The 19,282-nt window shown below is 42.5% G+C and overlaps 1 long non-coding RNA gene and 1 pseudogene across 1 annotated transcript; both read left to right on the forward strand.

Annotated features, from left to right (window-relative positions):
- Nucleotides 1-704: 704 nt before the first annotated feature.
- On the forward strand, nt 705-1,205 carry LOC127140489 (uncharacterized). The gene is made up of 3 exons (XR_007810975.1): nt 705-843; nt 1,013-1,059; nt 1,163-1,205. It is a non-coding gene; the product is annotated as an uncharacterized LOC127140489 (long non-coding RNA).
- A 7,641-nt stretch (nt 1,206-8,846) lies between these two features.
- LOC108899392 (interleukin-17 receptor A-like) lies at nt 8,847-17,363 on the forward strand (annotated as a pseudogene).
- Nucleotides 17,364-19,282: the final 1,919 nt, after the last annotated feature.

The following is a 19,282-nucleotide window of genomic DNA, read 5'->3' on the forward strand; positions in this document are numbered from 1 at the left end:
TTACAAATGACCTCCTAATCGCATCAGACAACGGGCTTGTCTCTGTACTTGTCTTGTTAGATCTCAGTGCTGCTGTTAGTGTCAGGGTTTGAATGTTTCCTGTTTTATTTTGGTATTTTTGTCTTGTCTTCCTGTTTCCTGTCCCTTGGTTACTCCAGTTCTCTTTACTTCCTTGTCTTGATTACTGTCCCCGCCCTTATGTGTTTCACCTGTGTCTCGTTATCTCCTTGTCTAGGTGTATTTAGTCAGCGTCTCTTCTTCTTGGCAGTTGCCAGATTGTCTTGTCCCTCGTGTCAGCTTTCCAGCGTTGTTTCCTGTTTTTGACTTCTTGTGTTCCTGACCGTTGCCTGTTTATCTGATTTTGGATTTTCGCCTATTCCCTTTGGACACTGTTGCCTTATCGGACTGCCTACTCGTGTACTGGACTTTTGCTTGTAATAAAGGACCTGAACTTTGATTGTGTTTGAGTTCTGCATTTGGAGTCCTGTCCTGCCGTGTGCTTGATAGTACAATCTGGCCACATTATGGACTCCGCAGACTCAGATCACCTCCGGTCTGCCCTCAGAGCCCAGGGGCAGCGGATCCTCCATCAAGAGGAACAACTTAATGCTCTCCGTCAAGAGATGAGGGAGATGACAGAGCACCAGGGGCAGATGCTCTCGGCCTTGGGGTCTCAGCTAAATTTCCTGGTCGACCATGCAGGTGGGTCGCACCCGGCTTTCCTTGGAGGAACGTCAGCGTCGTATGGATGAGGGTTGTTGCATCTACTGTGCACAGATGGGTCACTTCCTCGCCAATTGTCCCATCCGTCGTGGTGGGGCCTCTAGAAGTCGTGAGAGCCTGGTGAGTAGCGCACTCACTTCTACTAAGACAATGCGGCTGTTCCCCACAGCCACTCTACAGGCTGCCTCTGTTTCCCTTTTGCAACCTGTATTAATTGATTCTGGGGCTGACGCTAATTTTATGGACTATGAACTGGCTAAGAGACTGAGGATATCTCCTGTGTCTCTAGATGAACCCCTCGAGGCAAGTGCCCTAGATGGACGCCATCTTTTCCAAGTAATTCACCACACTCCTGAGATCTCGCTCTCCTTCGGCAATGTACACTCGGAGAAGCTCTCCTTCCACCTGGTTAATGCACCCCACCATCCACTTCTTTTAGGACTTCCTTGGCTCAAGACTCACAACCCCCATATTGACTGGTCCTCTGGTCAGATCCTCTCCTGGGGTGATGCCTGTCAACATTACTGTCTTTCTGAGAAACAGGCTTTGCCCGTTCCTGTCACAGTTACTGAGGAAACTGGTAGTCTTCCTGTGGACCTGGCTGGTGTTCCCTCCTGTTACGCGGATCTACAAGAGGTTTTCAGCAAGACCAAGGCGGCTTCATTACCGCCACATCGCCCCTATGACTGCGCCATTGATCTGCTACCTGGTACCATGCCACCTAGAGGACGTCTTTTCTCCCTCTCCACACCTGAAATGAAGGCTATGAAGGAGTACATCGATTCCGCACTGGCAGCCGGAATCATTAAACCTTCCTCTTCACCAGCAGGGGCTGGATTCTTCTTTGTGGAGAAGAAGGATAAGTCTCTTCGGCCTTGCATAGACTATCGGGGGTTGAATGAAATCACTGTTAAGAACAGGTATCCCCTTCCCTTGATTTCCACTGCTTTTGAGTTGCTGCAGGGCTCAAAAGTTTTCACTAAACTGGACTTGCGTAATGCATATCACCTGGTTAGAATCAGGGAAGGGGATGAGTGGAAAACAGCATTTAACACTCCTACAGGACACTATGAATACCTTGTGATGCCTTTTGGTTTAACCAATGCCCCTGCCGTGTTCCAGGCTCTTGTGAACGATGTCCTTCGAGATATGCTAAATGTTTTTGTGTTTGTGTACTTGGATGATATCCTCATCTTCTCTCCTGATGAGGAGACCCATGTCCAACATGTTAGGCAGGTTCTTCAGAGACTCCTAGACAACAACCTTTTTGTGAAAGCTGGAAAATGTGAGTTTCATGTGCCTACTGTGTCATTTTTGGGGTTTGTTATTTCTGAGGGTGTGATGCAGATGGATCCTGAGAAGGTGAAGGCAGTGGTCAACTGGGTCACACCTACCTCACGGAGAGAGGTTCAAAGATTCCTGGGTTTCGCCAATTTCTACAGGAAATTCATTAGGAACTTCAGCTCCCTGGCCGCTCCTTTGCACCAACTGACCTCTTCCAAGAACAAGTTCTCCTGGTCCCTTCAGGCTGAGCAAGCCTTCCAGATGCTTAAGCAAAGGTTTGCCACTGCTCCAGTCCTCACCCAGCCAGACACCCAACGGCAGTTTGTGGTTGAAGTGGATGCCTCCGATGTGGGTATAGGAGCCATTCTCTCCCAGAGGTCAGTAACAGACAACAAGTTGCATCCCTGTGCCTATCTTTCTAGAAAACTGTCTTCAGCTGAACACAACTACAGTGTGGGTGATAGAGAGCTCCTGGCCATTAAAGCTGCACTGGAGGAATGGAGGCACTGGTTGGAGGGTGCTGAACAACCATTCCTCGTCTGGACGGATCATAAGAACTTGGAGTACCTTCGAGCTGCCAAAAGACTCAACTCCCGACAAGCTAGGTGGGCTCTCTTCTTTTCCCGTTTCAACTTCACTGTTTCATATCGTCCGGGCTCCAAGAATGTTAAGCCTGATGCCCTTTCGAGAGCCTTTCCCTGTTCTTTAGAACCCAAGTCGGAGGTGCCAGTTCTGCCCCGTTCCTGTGTGGTGGGAGCCATAACTTGGGACATTGAAAGGAAGGTGCTGGCAGCCAACCAGGGTGGTGCTCCTCCCAGAGGTTTGCCACCCAATCGCCTGTTTGTTCCTCCGGACCTACGCTCCAACGTTCTCCAATGGGGACATGCTTCGCTTCTCACCTGCCACCCTGGGGCTCGTCGCACTCAGTTTTTTATCGCCCAACGCTTTTGGTGGCCAGGTATGAAGGGCGATATTGTGGAGTTTGTTGCAGCATGCCCTGTTTGCTCCAGCAACAAGACTTCACGGCAACCTCCACACGGTCTCCTTCACCCCTTGCCAGTGCCCAAGCGTCCCTGGTCAGACATCTCCATGGATTTTGTCACAGGCCTGCCCCCCTCTGAAGGTAATACCACCATCTTAACCATTGTGGACAGGTTCTCAAAGATGGTTCATTTTGTGCCCATGTCCAAGCTTCCCTCAGCTAAGGAGACAGCCGAGGCCGTCCTATACAATGTTGTCCGTCTCCACGGTTTTCCTAAGGACATTGTGTCGGATCGAGGGCCACAGTTCGTTGCCCGATTCTGGAGGGACTTCTGCAAATTGGTGGGGGCCTCTGCCAGCCTATCCTCTGGGTACCACCCTGAGTCCAACGGCCAGACAGAGAGGTTAAACCAGGAGTTGGAGACAGTCCTCCGTTGTGTGACCTCCCAGAGCCCATCTTCCTGGTGCCGGTTCCTTCCCTGGGTGGAGTACGCCCACAACTCTTTGCCCTGCTCCTCTACTGGTATGTCTCCATTTTTTTGCGTGTATGGTTACCAGCCTCCTGTCTTTCCGTCCCTTGAGCAGGAAGTCTCTGTTCCATCCGCCCACACTTTGGTCCGCCGTTGCCGGGCTGCATGGGTTCGAGCTCGTCGGGCCTTGTTGAAAAGTTCCCTGACCTATAAGAAGGCAGCAGATCAGCGCAGAATTCCTGCTCCCACTTACAGAACTGGGCAAAGGGTCTGGCTCTCCACAAGGGATCTTCCTCTCCGAGTTGAGTGCCGTAAGTTGGCTCCTCGCTTTGTGGGTCCTTTCCCAGTGTCTAAAGTTATTAATCCTCTTGCTGTGAGACTAAAGCTCCCCAGGACCATGAGGGTACACCCAACCTTCCATGTTAGTCGTGTGAAACCTGTTAAGGTGAGTGGGCTGGTCCCTGCCACCAGACCCCCTCCACCCCCCCGGCTCATCGACGGTGGCCCTGTATATTCTGTGAGGAGACTCCTCGCATCCCGTCGCCGTGGACGCCAGCTTCAATACTTGGTGGACTGGGAGGGTTATGGTCCGGAGGAGAGGTCGTGGGTTGCAGCCAAGGACATCCTGGACCCCACTCTTATTAGAGACTTTCTCCGCCAGCACCCTCAGGATCCTGGGCCGTCAGGTGCCGGCCGTAGAGGGGGGGGTACTGTCAGGGTTTGAATGTTTCCTGTTTTATTTTGGTATTTTTGTCTTGTCTTCCTGTTTCCTGTCCCTTGGTTACTCCAGTTCTCTTTACTTCCTTGTCTTGATTACTGTCCCCGCCCTTATGTGTTTCACCTGTGTCTCGTTATCTCCTTGTCTAGGTGTATTTAGTCAGCGTCTCTTCTTCTTGGCAGTTGCCAGATTGTCTTGTCCCTCGTGTCAGCTTTCCAGCGTTGTTTCCTGTTTTTGACTTCTTGTGTTCCTGACCGTTGCCTGTTTATCTGATTTTGGATTTTCGCCTATTCCCTTTGGACACTGTTGCCTTATCGGACTGCCTACTCGTGTACTGGACTTTTGCTTGTAATAAAGGACCTGAACTTTGATTGTGTTTGAGTTCTGCATTTGGAGTCCTGTCCTGCCGTGTGCTTGATAGTTAGTACAACTGACATTCATCCTGTTATAGAGACTGGAGCATTTTATTGGCATTAAAGGAACTGCGCTAAACTGGTTTAAGTCCTATCTATCTGATAGGCTTCAGTTTGTACATGTCAACGACAATTCCTCAATGTACACAAAAATTTGACATGGAGTTCCACAAAGGTCAGTGCGTGGACCACTTCTTTTCACCTTGTATATGCTTCCCTTGGGAAACATTATCAGGAATCACACTTCTATAATTACTTCTACTACTGAACTCAGACAAAACCGAAGTTATTGTACTTGGCCCTGAACACCTCAGAAATACATTTTCTAATGATGAAGTTACACTAGATCTCCCAGTTTCAGTCTGGGAGGCAGACACCCTCTGTGCATTTAAGAATAGGCTTAAAACCTTCCTTTCTGATAAAGCTTACAGTCAGGGCTGGCTCAGGCTTGCTCAAACTGTTATGGTTATGGCTACGAGATGTGCTCCAACACTACCACAGTTTAAAGACAAACTAACAGAGAATTTAATTAATTTAATTTAACTGTTCTTAGTTAGGACATCATGATGATTTTTCTGTAAAGCATGTTGTTCAGCCTGATCCAAAGACATAACCAGACTGGAACACAGGACCAAGACACAAATGTTTAGATTCCATCTGGACACAGATGTATAGTTCATCATCCAGCATTTCCACTTCACAGTTATTTCAGTGATCTGTGCTAAAGGGTCCTGTCATACAGTTCAGTACAAATCAACCAACCCTATGTCTTACAGTACAGAAACATGTTGTCACTGACCATCCACACTCCCACCTCCTCTCCTTATCTTTGGTAGATTTAATCTCTGTGTGAATGGCTGAAACATCGGTACACGCACCTGGACTCACTGAGGGCAGCCCTCATCAAACACAGCAGGCACACCTTCCACATCTGATATTAGCCAACATGGAGAGGCCCCGCTCTGATCCGCACACTGATCCATGACTGTTACTCAGCTTTCACTCACTGACAGCTGGCTTTGTTTCTCGGCACAGCTTCCATGGTACAGTGCTGTCTCTGCAGGTTGGGTGTACTTTAATTCAGGTGTGGCAGATTAAACTGTCAGGTCCAGGTGTCAGGAAAGGACAGGATAAGATGATGGACCAACTTTTCTTTGACTCAGTGATGGTCGGTTAATGAGGCTGACAAAATATTTCAAATACGATACTAAAGGATAATTCCACTCTGTACCTGATGAAACTATGTCTTATAGAAATACTTTTATCCATCATTCTATCAGTCATGATAACATTGTACTCATCTGACAGACAGGTTGGAAATAAGTCAACAGTTTGTCCAGACTGTCTAAACCACTTTATCTGGAGATCAGGCTGGAAGTGAACACAGCTTAAATGTCACTAATAATTTCTCATTTCACAGATAACCTGTGTGCACACCACCACAGTGAGTACTGTACTTCAGTTTGTAATAAATGTACTGTTTGCCTTCTTTTCTGTTCTGTTCTTCCAAAAGGTAAAAGTTTAAAGTGGATATTCAAGTAGTAGATGTGGAAGTCTGAGCACAGAAAACCTGATGTTTATCAAAAACATATGAATCAAACACCTGACCAGTGACCAACACTGTTCAGGTAAAATCAAACCACATTTCATTCTTTTCAGTTCTTGATCATATCATTTCAGCTTAATATGAGTGTATGACATCCATATATGATTCAGCTCTGCCTTTGTGAATGGAATATGTAATAAATGACTGGTTTCTTCATTTTGCAATAATCTTTCCCTCTTTGCCCCCCTCACTTACATTACCTGAGCTATGAACTTGGATAAATGTTTGTGCATATCAGTTTTCTCTTCATCTTTATCTCCATGAAACAATACAGGATTTTCATATTCTCTTTTGATCCCATTCATTCCTCTTATCATTCCTCATATGCATGAATTTCTGTCTCTCCTCCTGCTTTAATCCCTTTGTGCATTTTTAATCTCTCCTTCTAACATTTTACACTCAATAAGACTGTATATGTTTGCCATTTTGATATAACTTCCTTTTATACAAACTTTAATTATTATAATCTGTCCCAAGAACTCTATACTGTATGCTTTGTTTCACAGATAATATGCAACCTCCCCCACTGCCCTCTCCTCTATCTCTGCAAATGTTTGACAGCTTTGAGTTGTAGCAGGGCATTTCACTGTACCAGAAGACATTCGCCCCAGCCACCTGTTAGCCACAGGTCCTCTTGCTAGTTCTGGTAAAGCACACAAACATACAGACAGGGGAGAAATTAAAGGGTAAAAAAATCACATACATACATAACATAAAGTGTCTGAGTAAGGTGTTGTTCCACCATGAGCCTCCAGAACAGCTTCAGTGCCTCTCTCCATTGATTCTTCAAGTCTCTGAACTCTACTGGAGGGATAAAACACCACTGTTCCAAAATATATATTCCCTCATTTGGTGTTTTGATGATAGTGGTGGAGAGCGCTGTCTAACACTTCAGTCCAAAATCTCCCATAGGTGTTCAACTGGGTGAGATCTGGTGACTGTCAAGGCCTCAGCATCTGATTCATCGTTTTCATACTTATCAAACCATTCAGTGACTCGTTGTGCCCTGTGGATGGGGTCATTGTCATCCCATTTCTCCATTCATTTCAGGTTTGTCCTTTAATCTGTCAGCCGTCTGTATCTCCCATAGTGTCAGGCTGCTCACTGAATGTTAATACAATACATCAAATCACCAGCAGAATGGCACTCAATGATTTATTCATGCACAGATGTTTCAGGCACACACCCTTCCTCAGCATTAAAACTGACAGCCAGCAGAATTACAACCATATACAGTATTTCACTGTAGCCTATAGGAGGTACCATACCAAACAACAATAAGTATAGAAATACAGTTGGAGCTTGCAGCGTCATGGTGTTATGCTGATACAGTAAAATGGAGCTAAGTACTTTCCTTAGCAATGGTATGACCACTCCATTTACTTTGAGGGATTGGACCAGCAACTCCCCAGAAACAAGCCTGCCTGCCCTCATCACAAAACAGACATGACACAAACATCACAGATGACACAATAAAGTCTAACATCTACTTCCATTCAGGTCTGTGATGTACAGTCCAGGTGAAAACTATCAACAAACATTACATATAAATATATATACCATCATTGTTAAAAGTCAAAAACTTAAAAATGAATTATATAAAACATATGACTACAGTGATAATCCTAGTCTTCATTATTCCCATAATTTGACCTTTCAAAGACCTGTAGTTCTCTTCTGGTGGGTATGAGCTCCCCCCCTGTCCAGGTGGTGTTTCAGGGACTCTGCTCTTAAAACCAAGATAACTTTTAGTTACAAGCCCTCATTAGTAAGTAGTGGGTAATATGTATACTACGTCACCATTAAGAATAAAACTTATTGAAGTAAATGAAATGTCACAGAAACGTGAATGATCTCTCAACTTTTCAGACTGCAGAAGATTCAACTGCTGCAGCTGAATCTTTTGTGCCATCTGGTGGTTAATTTGTCTCAATGCACCTGTGGGGCACTGAAAATACCTGATGTGGAAATCCCCACCACCACCACCACCACCACCTCCATTGCCGAAGAGTTGACTCAGTGTACTGTAGGCTGACTTAACACACTTCCGTCACATCTCCTCTGTCTGTAGTATTCTGCTGTCTTGAATAAAACTGGGGAGTAAATTTTACATTTCTGTTCTCATGGTGAAGATAAGGAACGAGAGAAAAATGGGTCGCTTTGAACTTATGTGAAAGAGCCCACACAACAAGGAAGAGACCTGAGTTACTATTCATGGTGCATTCAAGGTCTATAGGAAAAATGGGCTAGACCTAAACTTCGTGGTAGACATGCACTTCACTAGTGAAACATACAGAGAAACTGTGCCCAAATAAGTTATCTGATTTTTATCCTAGTTTTTTAGTATGTTCAAGCTGAATATGCAAATTTAGTGGGTGAAATATTTGTGGAGGGAAATTTAAAGTATTGAGCAGATTGTAATTTTCTTGTACCTGCTGAGGATACAGCCCACAATGTTAGGGGTTTCCAAATCCATTCTCTTGGACGGTATTTACAAACGGCGTGTGTGTGTGTGTGTGTGTGTGTGTGTCACCATGTCCTCTGTATTTTCAGTTTGAGATGTCCGTTATCCAATACAAGCTGAAGATAATCCAGAGAAACAGAACAATTGTCTATGTTCTTATGCGACGTGAAGGCAGCATGAGGTAACTTACTGTAAACAGGTTGATTTTCATACTAAGCAGGAAGTTTTTCATTAATCAGCAGCGTCGGTCTTTGTTAGTTTTCTCCTCCTCTCCTCTCCTCTCTTGTTTTCTCCTGTCAGAATACAAACCCTCTCCTCACTGGGTCTGACGGTCACACAGAGTCGCTGAACATGTTTCTTGGGGGGTTTCTGGTTTTACTGAGTGTGCCGCTGTCGTCCACGGTGAGGGTCTTAACATGGCCACCACTCAACTGCTCCAGACAGGTAAGCGCGGCCTGTCACGGCTCAGCATGGGACGGAATTTACCTTCTATTAGATGTGACAGTGGATGAACACCAACTGTTTCTCATGAATATGTAGAGATTTTGTCCAGTAGAAGAGATAATTCTTTCTTAAAGTTCATCGTTTATTCACATACTACAGTGATGCTCCGTAATATCATCAGTCACCTGAGGTTTAGTGGAGAAATGACAGAATATTTCTGAAACACGAGAAAACAATTCAACTCTTTCCTCTGGTTATAATGACGGTTACACTGTAGAGCTGACGTCTGGGGGAAACACAATCCGTTGAACACATCCAACGTGAAGTCATTTTATTTTCATTCATTCTCTTATTTATGACTCAGTGTTCATTGAGTTGTCTGATAAAGGTTTAATGTCAGCTATGTCTCATCATTTAGACATGGTTAAATCTTTACTTGTAATAACAGCATATGAATGTTTCCCCTTAAAACAAAATCACAGGGTATGATGCATAATTAACTAGAAAAACACATCATCATAACAAGAGTCTACTGTTTATGTGTGTTGTAATGTACCTCATATACACACAGTGGTGGTGACAGGGCTGAAACAGGGTCTTTTGGGGGTTCCATAAAGACATGATTGTTTTGGAAAAACAGTAAAGTTCCTGTTTGTAAAAATAACACTACAGCTCTCCTCCTTTATTTTCTCTTTTTCCTGCTGCAGGGTTTGAATTGTACAGTCAGAACAAGTGAGTAAATGCTGCTTTTCTTCATTCCTCTTGTCATTTCCTTGTTGCTCTGATGCACATATTGTAGAGGCACAATGCTGTTCAGTAATTTGTAACCGAATGTTTAGCGTTTTGAAGGGTTATCATTTAGTCACCTGTATCACCTATCTTCACATCACACTCGTTGTGGAGCTATGATACTTTCCTGCATTAAGGTGAAGCAGGGCAGGAATTTCTGAGCTGCATGGAAAAGAGAAAAGTCTGAAGAAGTCAAACTCCAGCAACACTTGTAGTAAAAAGAACAACTTCATATGTCAGACCAAGCAGTTAATTGGCAGCTGATTATAAAGTCGTCCTCTACAATCAAACTAATGCATTTAAATGAAGAAATACATTTACAAACTAAAGAGGACATGCAGTAAATACAGGCATGATGATGATGATGATATCAGGTTTCCCAGCTGTCTGACATTCTGTGTGTGTGTGTGTGTGTGTGTGTGTGTTGAGGTAACTGTATGGACAGAGGATGGCTGGTTGTGAATGAATACACTCCCAGCCGTCCAGAGGAGCTGCAGGTGTCTGTGGACATGAGGCAGGATGAGAGAGGACACCTGCAGCCTGTCCTGGTGTCTAACTGGACGATACAGGATGATGGTGAGTCAGGCTGCTGTGACATCACTGTACTGAGTATATGACACAGATTATTGATATGTTATTAAAGACAGATGCCTATAAAAGGCTCACATTTTCTTCTAGTCTCATCACATCTTTTGTATTTCCAAAAGCAGTAAAATAAACTGAGCACAATAATCAATGACTGTAATAAAGCAAACCCAGACCATAATGTGGAATGTTAGATGATGACTCCTTAAATATTGCTCTGTATTTACCATCTGCCATTTTATTTCAGTATCTTGAGTGTGAAGGTTTTGTATACAGTAGCTCCTGATAATAATCCCACACAGCAGTGAATCATATCTCACACACACAAGTATGTGAAATCTCAGTTTGTTGCTCGTTAGAAATGAGTGTAGTGACTGTGGGAAGACTGTGACATGTATGACAGGTCAAGAGACAATGATACAGGTTTAAAGCAAACCAAGAGAAAATTATTATTATCAAACTGTGTGTGTGCTCACTGTCAGTTTGACCCCCAATAAACTGGCTTAGTTAATCTAGTTTGTCTGAGCATCTTGTGCCTCATGACCAGTTTGACATCACTTTGTTCCCAGATCTCAGCAGTGAACCTGGTCAGTACAGTGTTAGTAATACTGTTCAAGTGATGGGCAGACAATAACAAATAAGATTTGTAAAACAACAAACAGAAAAACAGAATCATCCTTTATTGTGGCTGGGTGTAGAGGGAGTAATGAGGAAATAACCTCAGATGTGTGTCTCCTTAGGCAGCATCCGTTACCTGAAAGCCACTGAGCTTCATGTCCTGGTGACTTCCACCAATCAGAACCTGTGTGTTCGATATTCCTTCAAAGACAAACTGCCAATGAGAAGTCCAACAGGGGAAAAGGTAAGTGGCTCAAAGTCACTTCAAACTGTTCTGATTTTCAGATCATTTTCAAATTTAAAATCTTTATTTTTCATTTCATTTTTAAATGAATTTTAAGAGTGAACACTTTACTTTCAGTATTTGACAGTTTTCCATACTCACTGCTGTGGACACAAATCACTGCACAGGTTATAAAATACACTCTACTGGTCAGAAGTTGAAGAACATCCTGATTTTTCCATTTTTTATTGAAATTTCAGTGAATATCCTTGACTAGAAGTAGATGAAGCCTTGAAAGTAAATGCAACCAATTACTTCCAAACTCTGTCTGTATAAAGACAACAAACTGATGCATCATCAGGACAACACTGTACTGTAGGAAGTAGTGTTGTATCTGACTGTCAGAGTGGTGAGTGAAAGGCAGTAACAGAGGAACACTGACTGGTTGGTCAGCGCTTCATCCTACAGCAGCACAGTCTCCAAACTCAAACCTCATGGAGCTGGTTTGGGATGAACAGGTCAGAGGGTGAAAGCAAAGCAGCCGTAACACATCTGTGGCACAAACTCTCTGATTAATGTTTCATTTCCATCAGAGAAAGAAGGTCACAGTGAGTTGGATCAGTCAGACACTGAAATTCAGTTTAGTTCAACAAGAAGATTCTGTCAGTCCTTGTTTTCAACGTTATTATTTATTTGTTCTATACTTAAATTTCAGAAACACTAAGGCATGTAAACTTCAGTAACAACTGAAAAACAGTACTTTAATCTCAGATTGGACTCAGATCAGCAGAGACTCCACATGAAATATTGCAGATCAGGATGAGAGAGAAAGACCTTGGACGGCTCCTGTCATTGGCATCATGCAACAACAGTTTGTCAGAGCTTAACTGCCTGTTTTGTGTTTTCAGTGGTCATTCTCAGCTAACATGGTGGTGTTGGACCCTGGTCATACATACAGGGTCTCTGTATTCAACATCCCCAAGCCGGAGCTGGGCCACAGCAGCTATGATGTCAGCACTGTTGTCACTGTTCCTGGTGAGCTGAAGTCAAAGCCAGTAAATGAAACAGTACCAGAAAGAATCTGGTCTGTTCATGCTCCTGTCCTGTCTTGTCACTGTTTGGGTGAAGATATGAGAGAGTTTAGTTTTATCTTGACATTATGTTGTCAATCTTGCCATCTGTTAATCTGTAACTCTATAGACACATTCTACTGAACACAATAACTCAGGAATTATACTTGGAAGAAACTTCATACTTACATTACAGCTCCTCCATATGGAGTAGATGATCTGATTAGATTTTGGTGTGCCTTGCTGCACACATGTGCACATTAATGATGTAAAACAGACTTCTTTGAAACCTCTGTTAGCATACTTGATGACAGATTACTGTATAATGTATTTGTCAAATCATGGTGGGACATATAGCAATTTAAGTGCTTCTTATTACATGAAGTTTCACATTTGTGAGTTTGGCTTCCTTATTTTTTCTCACGTAATCTGTTTTCTGTGTGTCTGTGTGTGAAGCGTAAATAAAATGGTTAACTGGAAGATATAGGACTATATACACTATATACTGAGAAGTATCTGAAACACCATAGCAGCTTTAGAATTATAGGCAGCTGATACATTCATACAAAAACAGCTCAATTTCCTAAACTCAAGACAACTGTTTGAAACAAATAAACTAGGAAGATTGTGTTCATTCTCTTGGCTTGACTTTGATTAAATTCTCTGATTCTGGTTTAATCAGATTGTCACGACTCCAAAATGCAGATGACCGAGTTTTGCATAGAGAGAGGTGAGTCACTGAGTCGGTGAGTCTTAAGTTCAGTAAGACTGAGGGAATGGTATAAACCATCTCTAACCATTTCTTGTGTCTTGTCTTATTACTGTACTGTAGGAAGTCTGTGGCAGCCTAACATCAGTCTGGCTCAGATCAGCACAGTCAGGGGAAGGTCTGCACTGGCTGTCAGCTTCACTCCTGACACACTGTGTGAAAAGTACATGGTTATTGTTAGCTGCTCCACTTCCCAACATGTACAACGTTCATACAAGGTAAGGTCACATTATGATGGACACTCAGATGCTTGTTTTTGAACAGTACTGCAGTAGGCTGTCCCACACAGTTGATGAGTGCAGTTTCCTTTTCAGTGATTTGACCTAGAACATTACTGTAGGTGCTCATTACAACATCCTGTTTTCTACCTTAGCCTAGTTTTTACCCCAGTTTTTTTTTTTCCTTTTTTCTCCTCTGTAGAGGAGTTCTCTGCAGTATTTTTCTGCTGATTGTGCAAAAGACTGTTCATTATATTTACAGACTCCTTGAATGTATGTAACTTAGATACCTATGGGTGCTGAGGATGTTCTGAGGACTTGATTTGAACTTCAGTGCTTTGCTGTAGTTGATTAGGAGTGAGATGTCCTTTATCGGGTTCATGTATGTTATGATGCTGTCATATGTTCATATGCCATTTAAAATCTTTATTAGTAGCTCTAACTAAGTTACTAGAAACGTCAGAATGAGGGTTATTCAGAACACTGACCAGGTTGTTGTTCTAAAGTGTGACATCAAGGAGTGATGGTCAGGACTGAAATCTGCTGGTTTGTGTTGTGCTTTACTGAAAGGTGTCACTCATATTGTTTATAGCCTGTACTGTCAGTGAAACACAAAGGATGTCCCAGTATCCCAGTCTCCATTTTCTTATTTTCTAAAACTGAAAGGGGAAATGAACCAGAATTATACTCAAAACTGATAAATGTTTGAATTGATAATTGTCTTGATAAGTGTTCTTACAGCATATTGTTTCTGTTCTGTGGGCTACTCTCAAATACTGACCTTAATACTTAAACTATTTGCATGAATTAAACTCTCTCCTCCAGGCCAATCACAGCACTCTGACTGTAACATTCGACCTTGATAAATGGCCAAGCTCCTGTTGCCAGTTTGATGTTGAGGTAAATCTTTTGAAATATTCTCTACTTAATCGATGTTACTGTATAATGTTTTTTTATGTATTTATTTGGCAATGCCTCTACACATTCTCTGTGATCACATTTGAGCTTCATGTTAGAGTTAACGTGACTTAATTCTTCACTGCAGATCAAACCTCTTTTCCCAGAATGTGGCCAGGACTGTGCCCGTCACAAAGGAACTTGGGATATTTGTCCTGGTATGTTGGCAGATACAGAATATCAGTATCATGGCAAAGTAGGAGAGTGATTGCAATACAGCGTTCCTTAGTCTCACAGTGTGGTCAGGTTGGTCAAGAGGTGTCATTCAAGTGTCAAAAATTGCTCCCAATATGTGTGATAATGTAAGTCACTGCGGAATGTTTTATGTACACTGGTCCATGATGATGGGATAGTTGGGACAATGGTGTGCCATATTGATAAAAGACTGGTGTGGGCTAGCTAAGCTAGAATATCTGGTCATGTATTACCTGTTTTGGAACTGTATGCAGTAGTTGGTGTATTAGAAATATATATAAAGCAGATATACAAGACAGACAAAACAAAGCAAATGAGGAAAACATCTTCACCACTTTGACAACAAATGGTTATCATTTTGAAAAAAATGCTGAAAAAAACACAATGTAGAAAACATCTTCACTTAATTGGTTTTGTCTATTTGTGTGTGTTTTCTAAACTTCAGTGTATTTTGTTCTCAGGGCCACCATTAGAATAAAAATTCTGAGGTAATTATTAGGTAACATAGACTAGTCAAATATTAACACTTGGTTTCTTAGTTAAATAGCCAATTAGCTAAGAGTGTTTTAAGTAAAGATTGAAGCTAATGGCCAGTGACACTAAGCAGCTCAATATAAGGTCTAATTGCACGTGAAGGCTGTAAAGTCTGCATTCTGCTGCACAAAGACTGGAACAATGTTTTATCACACATTACTGTATTTTACAATAGACAGCACTATCCTGCCCAGGACCTCTGGGCAGATAAAAAGATGATACACTTAAGTGCATTTTTAATGACAGATTTTTAAACTGATGACCAGAATGAAATGTGCCAATAAGACAGAGGAAGACAGTAGAAACTTCTCTTAAATATAATTTGACTCCCTCATGGCGCTAGATGAAGTGTCAGGGAATCAACAAAGTCATTCAGATTCAATCAAAAATGTCTGTATAAAAATACATTAATCCAGTACCCGCACCAGCTGACTGACTGACTTTGCGAACCCCAGACCCTCAGCATAGCATGACTAAACCACACTGTATGGGATCAGGGGCAGGTGTACAGAGTTGCAGTCCATCAGCGTGTCTCTTTCAAGACTAGTAAACTCTGTAAAAACAGCAACACCTAATGAATGAACTGTGTTCTGTTTCTCACAGTAATTCCAACAGACCCCCCAGATGTTCCTTCATATACATTTGTTGCCCTGGGAGTGGTGCTAATGTGTGTACTGATGGCAGTTATTATATATGTCGTCTGCAGGAAGCCAGGTTAGTCATAAATACAGCACATTTTCAAAATTACTCTTAATTTACTCATGGCACCTTATCTGAATTGTTGTGCATTGGTGTTGCTGCAGCACATAAGGAAGAAAATAATCCACCGCAGCCACAACCACAGCCACAACCACAGATTAACAACCCCCCAAAGTGTTGATCATCTACTCCCAGGACCACTACCTCTACAGGGACATTGTGCTAAAGCTCTGTGCCTTCCTCCAGGCCAAGTGTGGCACCAAGGTGCTGGTAGATCTGCTAGACTCCACCTCGGTTGGCATGGTGGGGTCGCGTCCGCTGGCTTGAGTGGCAACGGCAACAGTTGAAAAATCCATCAGACAAAATATTGGTGCTGTGCTCACAAGGTGTCCAGGCAAAGTGGAGGGCTTTGTGCGGTCAAGGCCGGGTGACACTCAAGGAGGACCTTCTCTCCCCCACAGACGACATGCTCACCCCCTTTCTCCACCTTTTCCTACCAGATATGCACCAGACAGGCATGCTGGGCAAGTATATGGTGGGCTTACTTTGATGACATCAGCAGTGAACAAGATGTACCGTCAGTTTTTGATCACAGTCAAATACAAATTGATGAAGCAATTTGAAGAGCTGTACTTCCGCATTGTGGACATTGAAAAGTATCAGCCAGGTCAGGTCATTCACATCGAGGGCATCGGTGGGGACGAATATTTCAACTGTCCCTCAGGCAGAGACCTAAAGAATGCCATTGAAACTTTCCAGGCCTACCAGTTGGAAATCCTGATTGGTTTGAGAAGCAGTGTATGGACAGTGAGGAGGAGATCAGACCTGAAGTCAACCTGCTCATTGGCCAGCTGCCGATCCTCCCAGTCCTACAGTGTGTTCCTCTAATCAGAGATGGCCCTCCTGTCTATGTCCATGAGGTCGAAATAACTGAAAATGGTAACAGTGTTCATGTCCTCACGCCTGAAGTGAACCTACAGCACCAGTTGCCTTCAGTAGAATTTACACCAGTAGTGAACCCTGAGTGCAAACATCAGTATCCATCAAACATAAATCCTCACAGCCCCAGTCCAGAATCTGTCTACATAGTTGAGCCTGTTTTTAACAAGTCACCATCATCAAGACAGAACTGGCACCCAACTGAAGAAGAACCACTGGGTCAGATTCCCAGTGAGGATGATGAAGAGGATTCACTGCTGCCTACAAGCCGACTCTCATCTCATTTGGACTTCAGAAACTCTGTCCTACAGGACTCCTTCAACTCAGTCCCTCCAGAATCCTCATATGCAACCATGCGCAGTGAGTATTTCCCTCCAGGTGAAATCAGCCAGTCCCTGCCTGTGGAGATGGAGGATGATGAAGTGGAGCCCAGTGGAAAAGGTCCAAATAGTGGATCTGATCAGGGCTACATCTCCAAAATTTCCTCTCAGCATGAACCCCTTTTCAAAGAGGATCCACTGCTAGCTCTAGCAAGGCTGCAGGAGGAGCTGTTTGAGCAGAATCTCAGATACTCTGATACTCCTTCAGGTCCTGAAGGGAACTGATATTGAAAGTCCAAAGTTCACCCCAGCAATAAACGTTTCAACCAACATTACCTGTGTGATCACCATAAGAGTCAAAAGTAGGAGGGTGCAAAGCATCAAGACAGAGGTATTTCTGTGGCCAAGTAAAGTGGGGGCTCACAGTGCAACATATTAAATGTTTATGTATGACTTTCGGAATATAAAAATCCCTACAATATGATTATGTTAATATAATCAGTGTTATCATACCTTCATGGAACAAAGTGACTGATGAAAGGTACATTTTTAAACTTATTGTGGATGTTGCTCCTGGATATGGTCTGATTTGGTATGAACAATTCTTGACCTATTTGAAAAGAGCTGTTGGACTTCTTGGATGTAATCATTTGCACTTCATTTAATGATGATGCCAGCATCTAGTGGTTATAAATGAAACTGCAGCTGAATGAACGTGGTTGAGGTTCATTGCTCAGACAGGAGGCTGCAAGGCTGGATTTCCAACCAGGCAAAGCTGAAACTGCCCAGTGGCTTATCTTGTAAAAATGTAGCATCTATGGGATGTATCTAATGTAGTTCTTAATTATTTCAGTTTATATTGTGTTTACATGATGCATTATACTATATATTTTGCTCATAACCAGTACATACACACAACACAGAGTTACTACAACTCATTTTTACCCCAGGGCCACTGCTGGGTTAATCTGGCTGTGGGAAGCTTAGTTGGATATTAATTGAGTTGGCTCACCAATCCGTATGATTCTTTTATCCATTACATCATTCATTATTCCATGATGTTGAATCTAGAAAGAAGCCTTAGTCTTCTTAGGTTCTGATGGACTGACAACTAAATCTGAGGTTTATTGTTAAGGTTTAAATTGTTTATTTTTTTCCTGCTGTAAAGAAATATTTTGAGGTGATGTGTTATCTTCTGCAATTGAACTTATTCATATGAACAGGTAACAACAAACAATAAAGGGATTCCAGGAATGAGCATATATCATAAATAACATTTTTATCAGCGATTGTTTAAGGCTTCAGTCTTCTTTAACAGTAAAGGTTAGGGTTTATTACTGAATCTAATAGCACTTATCTTTGTTTCATGAACATCTATTTTCCTAATAAATAAACACTGAACAGTACTTTCCTCAGATTTATTTCAGGTTTCAACCACATAATACTCTTACATCTTACATCTACAGTACAGAGATTGGATTATATCAGTACAGATATACACCACACACTGTAAACAGTTTTGAAATGAAAGGAAACTCCATACATTATGAGAGTGTTCAGATTGTACACATTGTGTTTTTCTCTGCATGTGGTCTATTTAAGAAAAAAAAAAAAAAAACATTTAAATCTGTGTAGTATGATTGGCTTCTTTGAATACTCATGTCCATGAGAGCCTTTGATAGTTTCAGTGTGGTTATGCACTGTGCTTATTCATGCAAGTTATCGGCCCTCTATTCTTCCGTTTAAAGTTTAAAGTAAATTAATGATCCTCCTTATGATTAAACTATGTGGTGAGGTTTCTGTGCAAATCCAAACACAGATCTTTAGAGAACATTTCCAACAGCATACGCTGCATATGCAAAGGTTTAGAAGTTTACTGGCACAAGGAAGTTATACAAAATATAGAATACAACAACTTTAATACTTTGGCAAGATATGATAAGCAACAAACAGAAGCTGTTCTGCCATCAGTGCAACATGAGAAACAAAGCTGAGAGGACCACAGAAGCAGTCAGCATGTTATATTGTTTGTACAGCAGCGGCTCGATGATGTGTAATCCTCTACAGAGAGGTCAGATACCCTCATGTCTGTAGAGTGAATGAACAACAACTCAGTTAATGATTTGATGAGATTCACTGATCCAAGATTCTGGTTAAAGTCCAGGTTTGACTTTGACACAAATGCTCTCAAGATGTGTTGCTAAAATTTCAAACACATCCCATGGTCTGGATCACCAGATCCAGTCTGTTTCATCATGTCCAT

The sequence above is a fragment of the Lates calcarifer genome, unplaced genomic scaffold (assembly GCF_001640805.2).
Source record: "Lates calcarifer isolate ASB-BC8 unplaced genomic scaffold, TLL_Latcal_v3 _unitig_442_quiver_1582, whole genome shotgun sequence".
Classification (NCBI taxonomy): domain Eukaryota; kingdom Metazoa; phylum Chordata; class Actinopteri; family Centropomidae; genus Lates; species Lates calcarifer.